A 16932-nucleotide genomic window follows, 5' to 3' on the forward strand; every position below is an offset into this window, starting at 1 on the left:
CACCCATGCTAGAGTGCAGTGGCCTGATCATAGCTCACCACAACCTCTTAACTCCTGGGCTTAAGCAATCCTCCTGCCTCCCCTCCCAAACAGCTAGGACTACAGGCATGCATCACCAGGCCCTGCTAATTTTTTTCTTTTTTTTTTTTGTGAGACAGAGCCTCAAGCTGTCACCTTGGGTGGAGAGCCGTGGCATCATAGCTCACAGTAACCTCCAACTCCTGGGCTCAAGCAATTCTCCTGCCTCCACCTCCCAAGTAGCTGGGACTACAGGCCCCCAACACAATGTCTGGCTATTTTTTGGTTGCAGCCATCATTGTTGTTTGGCAGGCCCGGGCTGGATTCAAACCCAGCAGCTTAGGTGTATGTGGCTGGCGCCTTAGCCGTTTGAGCCACAGGCACCGAGCCTGCTCATTTTTTTTTTAGTAGTGATGGGATCTTGCTCTTGCTTAGGCTGGTCTTGAACTCCTGAGCTCCAGGGATCCTCCCATCTTGGCCTCTCAGAGTACTAGGATTATAGGCATGAGTCCTACACAGGACATTTCTCATGTTTGTGTTTGCAGCAAGTGCCTTGAGAGAACAGAAAGGGTGTCACTGTGGGACAAAGACAAGACTCGCTATATAAATGGACTCCCACCCTCTGGGTTCACTGCCTTGATGAAAAACCCTTATTGTGCATAGGATCTAACATGGTCTGGTCTCTGCATATCACCTGTGGGATGCAGAAGGTATAGGGAACCAACACAAATATGATGTTCACGCTGTTGGCTGTGCCAGGAGTAACAAATAAAAAAATTCTTTGTCTGTGACCCAAGAGTGCTGTGTCTCCTAGAAGCATCTGTGAAATATTAACAGGCTAGCCGGCTGTTGTGGCGGATGCCGGTAGTCCCAGGTACTTGGGAGGCTGAGGCAAGAGAATTGCTTAAGCCCAAGAATTGAGGTTGCTGTGAGCTGTGATGCCACAGCACTCTACCCAGGGTGACAGCTTGAGACTCTGTCTCAAAAAAAAAAAAGAAATATTGACAGACTAACTTATAAGCCTGCAAATAGAGTAAAATCTCAAACCCTGACAATTATTATGTTCAATTTTAAGTGTGGAATTTCAATTTTTAAAAATTTGAGAAGGCTGAGTGAGATGGCTCCCAACTGTAATTGTAGCACTCTGGGAGGCCAAAGTGGGTGGATCACTTGTGCTCAGGAGTTTGAGACCAGCCTGAGCAAGAGTGAGACCCCATCTCTAAAAATAGCTAGGCATTGAGGCGAGTAACTGAAGTCCTGTAGTAGGAGACTAAGGCAAAAAAATCATTAACCCCAAGAGTCTGAGATTGCTGTGAGCTCTGATGTCACAGCACTCTATGGAGGGTGACAAAATGAGACTGTCTCAAAAAAAAAAAATTGACAGGCTTCTATTTTTCAATAGTGAGGAATTATACGAAATAAATGATAGTGCCCTTCAACTCTTTCAATGTAACTTTTCATAGGTAGCAATGTCTCTGCATGAGGTTCTAATTCTTGTTTTAAAATACCTTATCTAATGCAGGTGTTTGGGCTGCGTAAATGGGGAAGTCTTAAAAAATTGTGGACAGGGTGGTGCCTGTGGCTCAAAGAGGTAGGGCGCCAGCACCATATGCCGAAGGTGGTGGGTTCAAACCCAGCCCCAGCCAAAAACTGCAAAAAAAAAAAAAAAATTGTGGACAAAGCAATACAGCCAGTAGTTTGCCTTTTTCCCATAGACTCCAATTTCCCTAACCCACCTTCCAAGCTCAGGCCATTTTCCTAGTCCAAGCTACAAACATCAGCCCTTCTATTGTAACTACCTTCTTGCTCTTGACAAAGAATTTCTCTAAACTCTAGCTAGGCTCTTCTGAAGCCTTTTCTAAACTAGACCTCAACCTTGGTCTATAAAGTCTTGAACAAAATACTAACACAGTTGATTAAATCCTATCAACTTAAGCCTACATTCCTAGGATGACATCAGCCCCCTTTAAAGTGCCTAGCTGAGAAAATTCAAGGTGCCAAAACAATTGTTTATTCCAGCTAACATCTGAAGATGGGGCCTCTGTCTCCAGCCTCTGTGGGAGTGTAGGAGTTTAACTTATAAGCTGGTGAGGAAACCTAGATGTTTTACACTAGGTTTCGCTTTCTCACTTTTTCTAATTTTCCACTTTCCTGACTCTACTGAACTTCTGCTCACATCCTCTGTGTCCTCATTCTCCCTTTAAAACACTCAGTCACCTCCGTATAAATCAAAACTGAGCTCTTGGCTCCCTACCTATGGCTCAAGTGGCTAAGGCGCCAGCCACATACACCTGAGCTGGTGGGTTTGCATCCAGCCTGGGCCCACCAAACAACGATGGCTGCAACAAAAAATAGCCGGGCATTGAACACCTCACATATAACTTTAAAAAAAAAAAATAGCCGGGCGTTGTGGTGGGTGCCTGTAGTCCCAGTTACTTGGGAGGCAGAGGCAGGAGAATTGCTTGAGCCTAGGAGTTAGAGGTTGCTTGATCTGTGATGCCATGGTCCTCTATGGTGGGCGACAGCTTGAGGCTCTGTCTCAAAAACATATTACTAGTTAAAATCCATCCTTAACAGTTTACCTAGTGTCTGGCATTGCTTATCTTTCACGGACTCCCATCACCTCAATCAATTCCATAATTCTATGGCTTTGGAAATACAAACCTAATCCCACTGCCTTGCAATTTCCTACTTTGCAACAATAACTTGTCTTACTTGAACAATTACTAGACCAATCAACCTTTTTTTTTTTCCTTGCCCTGGGTAGTGTTGTAGCATCATAGCTCACAGCAACCTCAAATTCCTGGGTTGAAGTGATCCTCCCGCCTCAGCCTCCTGAGTATCTGGGACTACAGGTGCCTGCCGGAATACCTAGTTAATTTTTCTATTTTTAGTAGAGACTGGGTCTGGCTCTTGCTCTGGCCTCCTAAGCTCAAGGGATCCACCCACCTCAGCCTCCCAGAGTGCTGGGATTACAGCCGTGAGCCACTGGATGTGGCTAACAACCAACATCTTGACTAAACTGTCTTTTCCTGGCTCCACTTTTCTATCACACCGAAGATCATAGCTACCATTTTACATTTCTTTTGTCAACCTTTGGTTAAAGACTGTAAAGTGTAAGGCTCATGGTGTGAATACCTTCCCATTTTTCTCAAAATTGTGTATTACCTACTCTCATTCTATGTAGGTTAAATGTGAGTTCCATAAATATTAGTACTTAGCATTATAAACGTTACTATTAATGGAGATCTGTGGTAGACATCTCGCTGTCAAAAATACTTATTTTTCATTTCCTTCTGTAGCCCAGGTTGAGGGGCACTGGCACAATCACAGCTCACTATGACCTTGAACTCATGGGCTGGAGATATTCCAGGCTAAATCTCTTCCGTAACTGGGAACACAGGCTGCCACCACCAGGCTCACCTGGCTAATTTCTCTCACTGTGTTGTGCCCAGGCTGTTCTAGAGGTGCTGGTCTTAAGTGATCCTCCCCACTCCGCCTCCCAAAGTGCAGCAATTCCAGGCCTGAGTTACCAAGCCTTGTCCCTCTATTACTTTAGATAATTCATTAGGCAGGCTGAGGTCCATTCGAACCTACTTTAGATAATTCTTTACATAACTGGGCCTTAGACTGTCTCATCAGCAAACCTTAAGTACATAGTCATTTCCTACCGGCAGGATCCTCCTGAGGACAAAAGGAGATTAAATCCGACAGGCAGGCGCCAGCGCAGTAGGGGCGGAGACCCTTCCCTCACACAATCACCGTGATCCTTCGGTGGCTGCGCGGCTGCTTTCTACACCGGAGCTGAGGTCGGCGGTGACCTCACGGGGTCCCACCTCCTCTCTGCCTTCAGAGCTCCAGCCACCCTTCCGCCTCGGCCTCCCGAGCAGCCGGGACCGCGGACCGTCACCACCACGCCCGGCTAACTTTTAAGCATTTTTGGTGGAGACGGGATCTAGGTACGTTGCCCAAGCTGGTCTCCAAATCCTGGCCTCAATGGAGCCTCCCACCCTGGCCTCCACACGGAACGCTGGGACCACAGGGGCGAACCGCCGCAGAGCCTGAGGAGGCCGCTGGGGGCCGCCGCGACCCCGAAGTTTGGGCACAGCCAACGTTCAGGAGGCCCCTGTCCCGTAAAGCCTCCCGTCAGGCCCTCCTGGACCAGTCCTGAGGCCTTCGCAGCTTACCAGGAGCAAGTGGGTCAGGGGCTCAGGACCGAGGTTGCACAGGACTCACAGAACAGCAGTGGCGCAGGACTGAGACGTGGAGTCCCCGCGCTGCGCAGTTCTGAGATGCGCACTGAGTAGGCGTGGCGATGGGCGGGGTCCCTGGACTGGGCGGGAACGGTCCGCGCATGCTCAGTGACCCGCGGCGCGGGGTGGTGGTGGCGCGAAACCTTGCCCCGGGCTGAAGGCGGCTTCAACTGACGCTACGAATCCCAATGGTTAGCTTTTCAGTTTTTATTCCTATGAACTACTTGAGGGTCGAAGTAAGGCCAGGACATACTGATTTCAGGCTGGTTTTGTTTTTTAGTCCTCTTTAGGTTCTAGATTCAGACTGGTTTTATTTTATTTATTTATTTATTTTGAGACAGAGACTCAAGCTGTCGCCCTGGCATCACAGCTCACAGCAACCTCCAATTCCTGGGCTCAAGCGATTCTCCTGCCTCCGTCTCCCAAGTAGCTGGGACCACAGGCACCCGCCACAACGCCCGGCTATTTCTTGGTTGCAATCGTCATTGTTGTTTGGCGGGCCCGTGCTGGATTCAAACCCGCCAGCTCAGGGTATGTGGCTAGAGCCTTAGCCGCTTGAGCCACAGGCGCTGAGCCTCAGGCTGGTTTTAAAAGCTTTGTGACCACGTCTTCTGATGGGTAAGAGAGTGGAGACCTCTGCAAAGGAGCTGCCTGCCTCGTCCGGGATCACCAGGTGGAGCAGAAGAGGGAGTGGTTTTCAAATGCAAGAGGAAGGGTGGTCTCCTTGGGTCAGATTGCATTTATATTGAGTTGCTGGGTTGGTCCCACCCTGTGGATTATGCCCACGGCCTCGGGCTCACCAAGGTCTCCTCTGAGGATGTGGCTTTTGAGTGGATGTCAGGGGATGAATATGAGTTTGTTGGACAAATATGATTTCACAATCTTTAAGGCTGATTAATAATTGTACGCCCTTTGGCCGGGTGCTGTGGCTCACACCTATAATCCTAGTGATACCGGAATTTCCCTCTTCAGTAGGTTCTTGGTCTTGGTGATTCCAAGAATGAATCCGCGGACCACAGAACAGTGGTAAGACAGGATTTATTTACAGAAAAGAATACAGAAGTGCCAGAACTCCTGGCAGAGAGAGAAAAGTCGAGTCAGGAGAAGAAAGCTCTTTCTCTCCCTCTCTGTCTGTAGGCTCTTTGTCTAGGGGTATATTTAGTCGCATGGGGGCCTCTGTAGTTACATTTAGTGGGGCTTGATAGTTACACGTAGGGTGTCTGGGACATGTCTGGAACAACATGTCTGGGTGGCAAATGAATGGCTACAATCCCTTTCATTCCCAGCCCTAGGAAATAGGGACCCCCTGCCCACCTTCCACCCCGTTGGTTCTGCTGCTTACTGCCATGCGGCAACATCACCAAGGCAGAGGCAGCGGGTCCACAGCACCCAGCTGCAGGAACTGGCTGGGATGCCATTTGTTCTGTACCACTAGCACTCTGGGAGACAGAGGCAGGTGGATTGCTTGAGCTCACAGGTTTGAGACCAACTTGAGCCAGAGCCAGACCTCATCGCTAAAAATAGCGTTGTGGCGGGTGCCTGTCATCTCAGCTACTTGGGAGGCTGAGGCAATAGAATTGCTTAAGCACATAAGTTTGAGGTTGCTGTAAAGTGTGATGCCACAGCACTCTACCGAGGGTGACAAAGTGAAACTCTGTAATAATAATGATAATTAAAGTAGGCCCTCCTTAATTTTTCCAGCTTGGTACATGAAGCGCTGAAAGAGGCTAATGTTTGCAAAGGAAATCATACAGTTGGCATATTGCTTTTCTTTTACTTTTCCTTTCTTCCTTCCCTTTTTTTTTTTTTTTCTGAGACAGTGTCTCAAGATATTGAGACATTGCCGTAGCATTATAGCTCACAACGACCTCCAACTCTTGGGCTCAAGTGATCCTCTTCCCTCAGTATTTCTATTTTTAGTAGCGCGAGGCTCTCTTTTTACTCAGACTGGTCTGGAACTCATGAGCTCAAGCTATCCGCCCGCCTCAGCCTGCCTGAGTGCTAGGATTACAGGAGTGAACCACCTCCCCAGGACTGGCCTTTCTTTTTATTCCTTCTTTTCTCTTATTTTCTTTCTTTCTTTTTTTTTGAAATGAGTCTCACTTTGTTGCCTTCAGTAGAGTGCTGCGGCATAGCTCCAACTCTTGGGCTCAAGCAATTCTCGTACCTCAGCCTCCCAAGTAGCTGATACTACAGGCACCTACCACAACGCCCTGCTATTTTTTGTTACAGTTTGGCCAGGACTGGGTTCAAACCTGCTGCCCTCGGTATACGGGGCTGGCACCCTACTCACTGAGCCACAGGTGCCGCCCTTTTTTTCTTTTTTTAAGACAGAGTTTCACTTTGTTGCCCAGGCTAGAGTGCTGTGGTGTCAGCCATGCTTGCAGCAGCCTCAAAGTCCTGGGTTCAAGCAATCCTCCTACCTTGGCCTCCAGAGTAGCTGTGACTACAGGTATGAACTACCTTGCTGGTCACTTTTCTATTGACAACATGAGACTAGTTTCCCAGAAGTATAGCCGATTGTGGTGAGGTTTGGGATCTGATGGAAGAGTGGGGAGTGGGAACAAGGACCAATGAGTCAGAGCTTCCCTGTCTTTGGTACTGAAGAGGCAGAGAAGAGGGTGAGTTCTGTCCATAGGGGCCTGTTGTTTTCCCCTGCTGACTGCGTCTGGAGTCAGTCAAGTGAAACACAGGAAAGGAGACTCCCTAAAAACTTCTAATTCTGAATAGGGCTTGACGTTACCCTGTTGGTGAGTCAAGAAGTGGAACTAGCATTGGCCCTGAATCAAGGCCAGCAGTTTGCTGAAGCTGTTGGTTTCAAGCGGGAGCCTAAAGAATTATCTTTCTATGGTCTGTTGGCCATTTCAGAACTTTGGAAATGTAATGGTCAATTTATTAGAAACAGTATGGGGTGGCACCTGTGGCTCAAGTAGTAGGGTGTCAGACCCATATGCCGGAGGTGGCGGGTTCAAACCCAGCCCTGGCCAAAACCCACAAAAAAAAAAAAAACAATTTGCAAAGAAAGAAACAGTATGAGTCATTGGTGATAGATGTAGGCTAGTGTGATTTGTAGTCTTAATACTAGGGTTCCAAAATACCCATAAAGTATTATTATATTTATCTCACAAGGATATTTAAGTTACTCATTAGAATTATAATACTGTTAAATCTTAATTACAGCTCCCCAAAATGACTGTGGGTTTTTACCCAAAATACAAAGACAATTCTACAGTATGAACTTCAAAAAAAAAGGAGTGGAACTAGGTTCTGCTCTGCAAGGACAGAAGGAGCTGAGAGTTCCCCGTAACCCCTGACCAGTGCACCCAGGGCAGTGGCCCAGCCCACACTGAGCCACTGCAGAGAGCAGAATAGCTGACCCAGGAGCCCACCAGGGGCCACAGATCAAGACTCGTTGAGGCCTGGAGCCTTTGGCTGGGCTTGAACTGAGGACAGTATCCATGTGGGAGGAACCTTGCAGAGCTCAGGTTTTTTATTTTATCTGAATTCATTTTATTTTTCTTGGGGGGGACAGAGTCATTTTGTTGCCCTTGGTGGAGTGTTGTGGTGTTACAGCTCACAGCAACCTCAAGCTCTTGGGCTCAAGTGATCTTCTTGCCTCAGCCTCCCAAGTAGCTGGGACTACAAGTGCCCGCCACAATGCCAGGCTATTTTTGAGAGATGTGGTCTCGGTCTCACTCTTGCTCAGGCTGGTTTTGAACTCCTAAGCTCAAGCTCCACCCACCTCAACTTCCCAGAATGCTAGGATTACAGGTGTGAGCCACTGTGCCTGGCCCACTTTTGACTCTTAAACCTAGTATTGGGATTTTTTTTTTTTTTTGGTTCATGTTTCTTATTACTTCCCAATGCCTGATGTAACAGATTCAGAACATCAATAGCCATGGCCCACTAGAAGCCAGGGGTCAGTTCTTTTTTTTTGAGACAGAACCTCAAACTGTCTCCCTAGGCAAGAGTGCCATGGCATCATAGCTCACAGCAACCTCCAACTCCTGGGCTCAAGTGAGTCTCCTGCCTACACCTCCGAAGTAGCTGGGACTACAGGCACCTGCCACAATGCCTGGCTATTTTTTGGTTGCAGCCGTCATTGTTGTTTGGCAGGCTCGGGCTGGATTCAAACCCGCCAGTTGAGGTGTATATGGCTGGCACCTTAGCCGCTTGAGCCACAGGTGCCGAGCCAGGGGTCAGTTCTTGATACACATAGGTTCTTGGGTGGGATATAGAGCATACAGCAACTGAAGCACACTTACTCTCAGGTCATAGGATGGCATGACAGTCACTGAGCAGAATCCCTGAGATGGCTTCTCCTGAGAAGGGCTGTTGGGTCACCACTGGCAGGTGGCAGGTGGTGGGAGTGGGGCCATTCCCACACAACACCTGGAGAATGCTCTTTGAAGATCCCTGGGGCCAGATCCTCTAAAATGTCTTGATCCAGCTCTCCCTTCTGCCAGACCCCATTTCTAGGTCCTAGAAGGGTCCAGAGAGAAAAGTTTCTGGCCAAAGTGCTGACGGGGTGGAGGGGCAGATAGGCTTGAAAAGTCTGTGGCTGAAGCTCCTCTACCACTTGTCACCTCTACCACCTGTCATCCCTTTCTAAGAGGGTGGAAAGATTACCTGGGTCCTTTCCAATTCTCTCTGTTCAGGCCCTGGAACTTCCTTGGTTGGACTCCACACAACAGATAGTGGGAAAGGCTGTACTAGCAGGAGCCCCATCAGCCTGTTCACACTACTTCATAAGAGCCTGGCTATAGGGGACACTCCATTATTCCCACTTAGTCATACTGTTTCTGCTGAAAGCAGGGACCCCAGACTCTCTGTCCATCCCTTATGGGGACAGGTTGTGAGATGTCAAGAGTCCTGGACTAGCGCCAACCAGTCTATGGAGCTTGTAGAAATGTGAGCATCCCCCTTCCCAGGCAGCGTGAGGCCCAGGATGCATGACAAGAATGTGGGCCTGTGCCAGAATAGCAGGAGTAGAAGAGGGTAGGAGGGGAATCAAGAAAAGAGAGGCAGGCTGGAGGGTGCTTCCCACGTCTGGTGAATTGTTCCCAAGTCTTCACTGTTGACGAAAGTTTTTTCTTTTTTTTTTTTTTTTGTAGAGACAGAGTCTCACTGTACCGCCCTCGGGTAGAGTGCCGTGGCGTCACACGGCTCACAGCAACCTCTAACTCTTGGGCTTACGCGATTCTCTTGCCTCAGCCTCCCGAGCAGCTGGGACTACAGGCACCCGCCACAATGCCCGGCTATTTTTTTGTTGCAGTTTGGCCAGGGCTGGGTTGAACCCGCCACCCTCGGCATATGGGGCCGGCGCCCTACTAACTGAGCCACAGGCGCCGTCTGTTTTTTTTTTTTTTAGAGACAGAGTCTCACTTCATTCGCCTTGGTAGAGTGCTGTGGTGTCACAGCTTACAGCAACCTCCAACTCCTGGGCTTAGGCGATTCCCTTGCCTCAGCCTCCTGAGTAGCTGGGACTACAGGCACCCGCTACAATGCCCTGCTATTTTTTGTTGCCCTTTGGCTGGGGTTGGGTTCGAACCCGCCACCTTCAATATATGGGGCCTGTGTTGTACCCACTGAGCCACAGGTGCCATCCTGATGGAAGTTCTTTTTTATATCATGTGAAAATTACAGAATTTTGGGTGGTGCCTGTGGCTCAGTGAGTAGGGCGCCGGCCCCATATACTGAGGGTGGCGGGTTCAAACCCAGCCCTGGCTGAACTGCAACCAAAAACTAGCCAGGCGTTGTGGCAGGCACCTGTAGTACCAGCTGCTCGAGAAGCTGAGGCAGGAGAACACGAAAGCCCAAGAGCTGTAGGTTGCTGTGAGTCCTGTGACATCATGGCACTCTAACGAGGGTGGTAAAGTGAGACTCCCTCTCTACAAAAAAAAAATAAATAAAAGAAAATTACAGAATTTTACTTCTTGGAAGGAGCCTCATGCTAAGTTGCCTATAGCTCATCTGCTGTTTTTTCAAAGTGTTCTGTATAATCAGAATACCTATAATTATTCATTGGAAACACCTAAAAAAGAATATCTACCTATGACAACAGAAGGATGAGAAACAAAATGATCTTTGGAATATCTTGAATTCTGTGCCACACCAATTCCTATTATTAAAATAAGCAGTTTTCAGGGCGGCTCCTAACCTAACCCTAACCGAGGGCGATAGAGACTCTGTCTCCACCAAAAAAAAAGAAAAAGCAGTTTTCGGCTTGGCGCCTGTAGCTCAAGCGGCTAAGGCGCCAGCCATATACACCAGAGCTGGCTGCTTTGAATCCAGCCTGGGCCTGCCAAACAACAATGACAACTACACCCAAAATATAGCCAGGCATTGTAGCGGGCACCTATAGTCCCAGCTACTTGGGAGGCTGAGGCAAGAGGATCGCTCAACCTCCATGAGTTGGAGGTTGCTGTGAGCTGTGACGCTACAGTACACTACCAAGGGCGACAACTTGAGGCTCTGTTTCAAAAAAAAAAAAGAAAAGGCAGTTTTCTTTTTTTTTTTTTTTTTTTTTATTGTTGGGGATTCATTGAGGGTACAATAAGCCAGGTTACACTGATTGCAATTGTTAGGTAAAGTCCCTCTTGCAATCATGTCTTGCTCCCATAAAGTGTGACACACACCAAGGCCCCACCCCCCTCCCTCCGTCCCTCTTTCTGCTTCCCCCCCATAACCTTAATTGTCATTAATTGTCCTCATATCAAAATTGAGTACGTAGGATTCATGCTTCTCCATTCTTGTGACGCTTTACTAAGAATAATGTCTTCCACTTCCATCCAGGTTAATACAAAGGATGTAAAGTCTCCATTTTTTTTAATGGCTGAATAGTATTCCATGGTATACATATACCACAGCTTGTTAATCCATTCCTGGGTTGGTGGGCAGAAAGGCAGTTTTCTAAGTAATATAGCTATATTTTGTTTTTATACTTATATCAAAATAGTGATTGATATCTTTATGTCATGTTACCAACTCTGACACCTTAAATAATGTAGCATTCAAACCAAGGAGCATTATTAAAAAAAAAAAAAATTACGGGCTGGTGCCTGTGGCTCAAGGAGTAGGGCGCCTTCCCCTGCCAAAAACTGCAAAAAAAAATTACCATCAGTGCGAAAAGGTAAATATGTATGCTGACAACTTTGCAGATAGTATTATTTTTTATTTTATCAATAATGTTTTTCAAAACAGCTTATTTACAAAAGATTGATAAATTCATGTGAACTTGAAAAGCATTTAGACTTATTTAATTTATGAGTGCTTTTTTTTTTTTTTTTTTTTTTGTAGAGACAGTCTTACCTTATCACCCTCGGTAGAGTGCCGTGGCGTCAAACAGCTCACAGCAACCTCCAAATCCTTGGGCTTAGGAGATTCTCTTGACTCACCCTCCCAAGTAGCTGGGACTACAGGTGCCCATTACAACGCCCGGCTATTTTTTTGTTGCAGTTTGGCCGGGGCTGGATTTGAACACGCCACCCTCGCCATATGGGGCTGGCGCCCTACCCGCTGAGCCACAGGCGCCGCCCCAGAGTGCTTCTTAATTTGTAAGAACATTTGGTAACATGTAGAAACAAGATGTAACACAATACATGTATATACATAAAATACACCTAAACAAATATATACTTATGCTTGCAAACAAAGATCAAATAGTGTTTTTTTTTTTTTTTTTTTTTGAGACAGAGCCTCAAGCTGTCACCCTGGGTAGAGTGCTGTGGCATCACAGCTCACAGCAACCTCCAACTTCTGGGCTTAAGCAATTCTCTTGCCTCAGCCTCCAAAGTAGCTGGGACTACAGGCACCCGCCACAATGCCTGGCTATTTTTTAGTTGTAGTTGTCATTGTTGTTTGGCAGGCCCGGGCTGGATTCGAACCCCCCAACTCAGGTGTATGTGGCTGGCGCCTTAGCCGCTTGAGCTACAGGCGCTGAGCCAAGATCCAATAGTTTTACCTCTGAAATGTAGCCATGAAATATTGATATGCCACACTACCCTGGTTAGGGCAGTCTTCCTATTTTCATCCTTATGGACTATGGTGAGGCACCGTTGCAGGATCAACCCATTTCCAGCCTGGACCTGTGAAGTTTCAACCCCCATCCTTTCCAAGGCTCCGGTCTTTGCCTGGGTCCCGAATCACCTGCACATGTGGTCCCAGGTGGCCCCCTGACACCAACACTCTCCTTGGGCCCAGGCTCTGAAGGTATTCAGAGATGTCTGTGGTGGTTCCCTCCACACCAGCACGGACTAAAGGCTCCTCCTGTCCTTGTAGCTCAATCATGTCCCTCTAGGTCTAGGTTAGAACAGACAACACAGCACAAGCTGTCCTTTCACCAAGGACTTCTGCATTTGGCTTCTTCACACCTGATAAGCCTTTAGAGTCTACTTTCTGTCACTCTATTGGGCAAATTCCTGATAGTGTCAGTTCAATAACTTCCTGCTGTGGGCATTTTCTGTTGTCTTCTGCCTGGGAGTTGGTTTGGGAGTGATGTGAGTGATGGGGATATAAGATTTGTTCTATGGTCCTTGGTTCTCCCATTATTTCACCAGTGAAACTCCTTTAACTTAATTAGTAAATTATGTCTGGGTTGATTAAATATTTAAGAAGTTCTCATTTTGGCTGTGCGAGGTGGCTCACTCCTGTAATCCTAGCACTCTGGGAGGCTGAGGTGGATGGATTGCCTGAGCTCACCAATTTGAGACCAGCCTGAGCAACACTGAGACCCCGTCTCTAAAAATAGCCATGGGTTATGGTGAGTACATGTAGTCCCAGCTAATTGGGAGGCTGAGGCAAGAGAATTGCTTGAGCCCAAGAGTTTGAGGTTACCATGAGCTTTGATGCCACAGCACTCTACCAAGGGCAACAAAGTGAGAGACTGTGTCTCAAAAAAAAGTTTTCATTTTGTTTTTGTCGGGCAGACTGTTGTGCCCAGGAGTTCCACAAAGACCACACTTCCAAGCAAGTGAAATGTACAGTAGTGGGCGGTGCCTGTGGCTCAACGGGGTAGGGCGCCTGTCCCATATGCCAGAGGTGGTGGGTTCAAGCCCAGCCCTGGCCAAAAACCACAAAAAAAAAAAAAAAAGAAAAAAGAAATGTACAGTAGAGTCCTTTTATTGAAGAGCCGGCTGGCGACTGCCCCCTGTGTCTCAATAGGGGGTTTCTGAGAGCAGCCCCTAGTGCTTAAGGAGTCGGGTTTTTAAGGCTTGGTCTGCATCCTGGTGGGTATGCAGGCTGTCCAGGTGTATTCGGGTGGGATAGCAAGCAAGCATTGTACAGAAGCAGAATTTTGCAGTGAATTTTGTAGAATCATACGTTTTTGTTTTAATATTTTCCTCCATACATCTTTGTTTCAGTATTCTTTCCACCTGGTATTGTTTAACCATCAGTCTGGGGATAGTCAGTTTGTTTCGCAGGGAGTTAGTCAAGCCAGAAGTTAGGGAGTACTTTCCCTTCTATATTGGGAGTGAACTAAACTTACTCCATTTTGCTGAGGGCTTGCAGCCCAGAAATTTGTCAGGAGTTAACTGGTATTTTTCCATTATGGCTTAGGCCTAACAAGACAGATACAGGATTTTGCTGGCTAGTCTCGCCTTTTCCTCTTCAGACAGTCTTAATTTTTCTGCCCCTTATAAGGTGTTTTTAAGGTCAGCCTGTTGGGGTTTCAAGGCAGCTATCTGTCTCCAAAAACTTCAAGTTTTCCGGCATCTGCTTGCATCCTCCATTCTGGGTCAAAAACTGACGAGTCACCCCAAAGTAAGGCAAGTGTGAAACAAAGTTTACTGAGGAAGAGAAAGATGGGTTTACAGGGTAGGAAAGTTTACAAAGCAAGATATGTTTGCCATAGCACATTAGTGGACTTGTTGCCATGGGAAGTAGGCGAAGAGGCCTTGAAAATGCCTGGGGGTTCTCTTGTCACCTTGAAACAAGTCTTACTGCACATGGGCCTTCCATGAGCCTCTCTGAGAGCCCATTGAGGGGTGTGAGCCACAATGTAGATGGAGGCCAATGACGTGATAATTCACCTTAACCCTGTTCCAGGTCACCTTCCAGACTCTGTTGCACCTGTTGCTGGGCTAGAGGGTCTTCTACATCCTTCTGCAGTTGGCAGCTAAGTTCTGACTGGTAGATTGTAGGGTGGTCCCTCTTTCCCAGCTGTGAGAATCACTTGGGACAGAATGTGTATGGTGCCAAGGTGGGGGTCTTCCCTTGTCCTCCTTCCTAACTTTCTACCTAACAGTGTGACTGGATGGTTGACTTGGGAATGTCTTTGGTTCATATTCCAAGTTACAGCCTATCAGAGCTGGATGGTTACTCGGGGACTATTGATCTTAGGGAGGATGGATGCAGGAGAAGCTTGAGCAGGGGCTTTTTCTAAGGTGGGTCAAAGTTTAGGAGTGTGGAGGGAAGTAGAAGCCTGACCAATGTTTGGTCAAGTTCACTGGCAAAGTGAACATTTGCCAAGTCAGTGGGGAGAAAGAGTTTGGCTAATCACTTACGAGGCACAGAGTAGAAATTTGGTGGCTGTGTCAGGAAGATAATGCAGTGGTATGTGAGTCTCAGCTAAAAATATGAGAAAGGTGGTTCTTACAGTGGGGAATTCTTGACTGCCTCAGTTTTCTAAGAACACAGTACTTGGGTGAAGTTTAACAATGTCAATGTTTACGTTTTCCTCAAAGTTTTCTCTTGAAGGCTTCACTGAGTTGTTTAAATAACAACGCAGCATCATTTTCATTATGTAATTTACTTAGTGAAAATCCTGCAAAAAATTAAGTGTTTCAATTGTCATTGTTGCCAGGCACCGTGGCTCAAGTCTATAATCCCAGCACTCTGGGAGGCCTAGGTGGGTGGATTGTCTGAGCTCACAGGTTGGAGACCAACCTGAGCCAGAGAGACCCTGTCTCTAAAAAAAATAGCCAGGTGCAGGCTTGGCTCCTGTGGCTCAAGCAGCTAATTTGCCAGCCACATACACCTGAGCTGGCGGGTTCAAATCCAGCCTGGGCCCGCCAAACGACAATAACGGCTGCAACCAAAAAATAGCTGGGCATTGTGGTGGGCACCTGTAGTCCCAGCTACTTGGGGGGCTGAGGCAGAAGAATTGCTTAAGCCCAGGAGTTGGAGGTTGCTGTGAGCTTTGATGCCACAGCACTCTACCCAGGGTGACAGCTTGAGGCTCTGTCTCAAAAAAAAAGCTGTGTGTTGTGGTGGGCACCTGTAGGCCAAGCTACTCGGGAGGCTGAGACAAGAGAAATACTTAAGCCGAAGAGATTGAGGTTGCTGTAAGCTGTGACACCACGGCAGTCTACCAAGGTTGACAAAGTGAGACTGTCTCAGAAGAAAAAAAAAAAACAAGAAAAGCAAAATATTGTAGGGCAAACCACACAAAGGCGTATAAAATAGAGTGCTGAAACCCTGTGGAAAACGTGATTGTGTAGGGATCGGGGTAGATTAATAAGAGAAAGGTTAATTTCCAAATACCATGCACATGGGGGGAACCACAAGAATGATTACCAAAGTCTCAGTGATGGTCAGAGATCTTTATAGATGCCTTTTAGAAGGGAGTGTGGAGAATGTGGAAAGTATAGGTGTAGCTAGTGGTTGCTGGGTGAGGGGCAATATGTAGATTAGGAGGAAACAGATTGATTAGTAAACTAACCTGAGATCAGGAATTGTGTTTTAAAGTATTTGGGGCCAGGTCTATTAGCATGTAATAAGGAAGTCAGTAGCCCCTTTTAATTCCCAATCTGGTCACTAGGGTTTTATGTAAATAGAGGAAAGGCCTCTTCCAATACTTCCAGATCATAAATGGCCTTTAATTGAAAATGTTCTTTATACCAAGGAGTCATATTTTGGGGCAAAATTTCCTTAGCTCCTTCATTTTGTGAACTAAAATAAAATCTTTTTTTTTTTTTTTTTTTTGAGACAGAGTCTCACTTTATTGCCCTTGGTAGAGTGCTGTGGCACCATAGTTCACAGCAACCTCAAACTCTTGGGCTCAAGCCATTCTCTTCCATCAGCCTCCCAAGTAAGCTGGGACTACAGGTGCTGGCCACAACACCCGGCTATTTTTAGAGACAGGGACTTTCTCTGGTTCAGGCTGGTCTTGAACCCTTGAGTTCAGGCAATTCACCTGCCTTGGCCTTCTAGAGTGCTAGGATTACAGGTGTAAGCCACCACGCCTGGCCCTAAAATAAAATCTTTTTTTTTTTTAGAGACAGAGTTTCACTCTGTTGTCCTCTGTAGAGTGCTGTGGCATCATAGCTTAGCTTACAGCAACCTCAAGCTCTTGGACTTAGGCAATTCTCTTGCCTCAGCCTCCCAAGTAGCTGGGCTTATAGGCACCTGCCACAATGCCCGGCTATCTTTTGTTGCAGTTTGGCTGGGGCCGGGTTTGAACCCACCACCTTTGGTATATGGGGCCAGCGCCCTACTCACTGAGCCACAGGTGCCACCCCTTAAAATAAAATCTTAAGGCACCTCCCTCAGTGACTGACTGACTGTACCTCCTCTTGAGCAAAAGTCCTAAAATTGAGTTGCCACCCTTAAGAAAGGAGGAGAAAGATCAGATATGCCTCATCATGCCCCCTCCTCTCTTAGAAATGTCTCTGTAGGTTTGGTGGCTGTGGCTCAAGTGGCTAAGGCACCAGCCACATAC

At 47.1% G+C, this 16932-nt stretch overlaps 1 non-coding gene across 1 annotated transcript; it reads left to right on the forward strand.

Moving 5' to 3' along the window:
* Positions 1 to 7045: 7045 nt before the first annotated feature.
* LOC128589492 (small nucleolar RNA SNORA2/SNORA34 family) lies at positions 7046 to 7181 on the forward strand. Its single transcript, XR_008381058.1, has one exon. It is a non-coding gene; the product is annotated as a small nucleolar RNA SNORA2/SNORA34 family (small nucleolar RNA).
* The last annotated feature ends 9751 nt before the right edge of the window (positions 7182 to 16932 follow it).

Source organism: Nycticebus coucang, chromosome 6 (assembly GCF_027406575.1).
Source record: "Nycticebus coucang isolate mNycCou1 chromosome 6, mNycCou1.pri, whole genome shotgun sequence".
Lineage (NCBI taxonomy): Eukaryota > Metazoa > Chordata > Mammalia > Primates > Lorisidae > Nycticebus > Nycticebus coucang.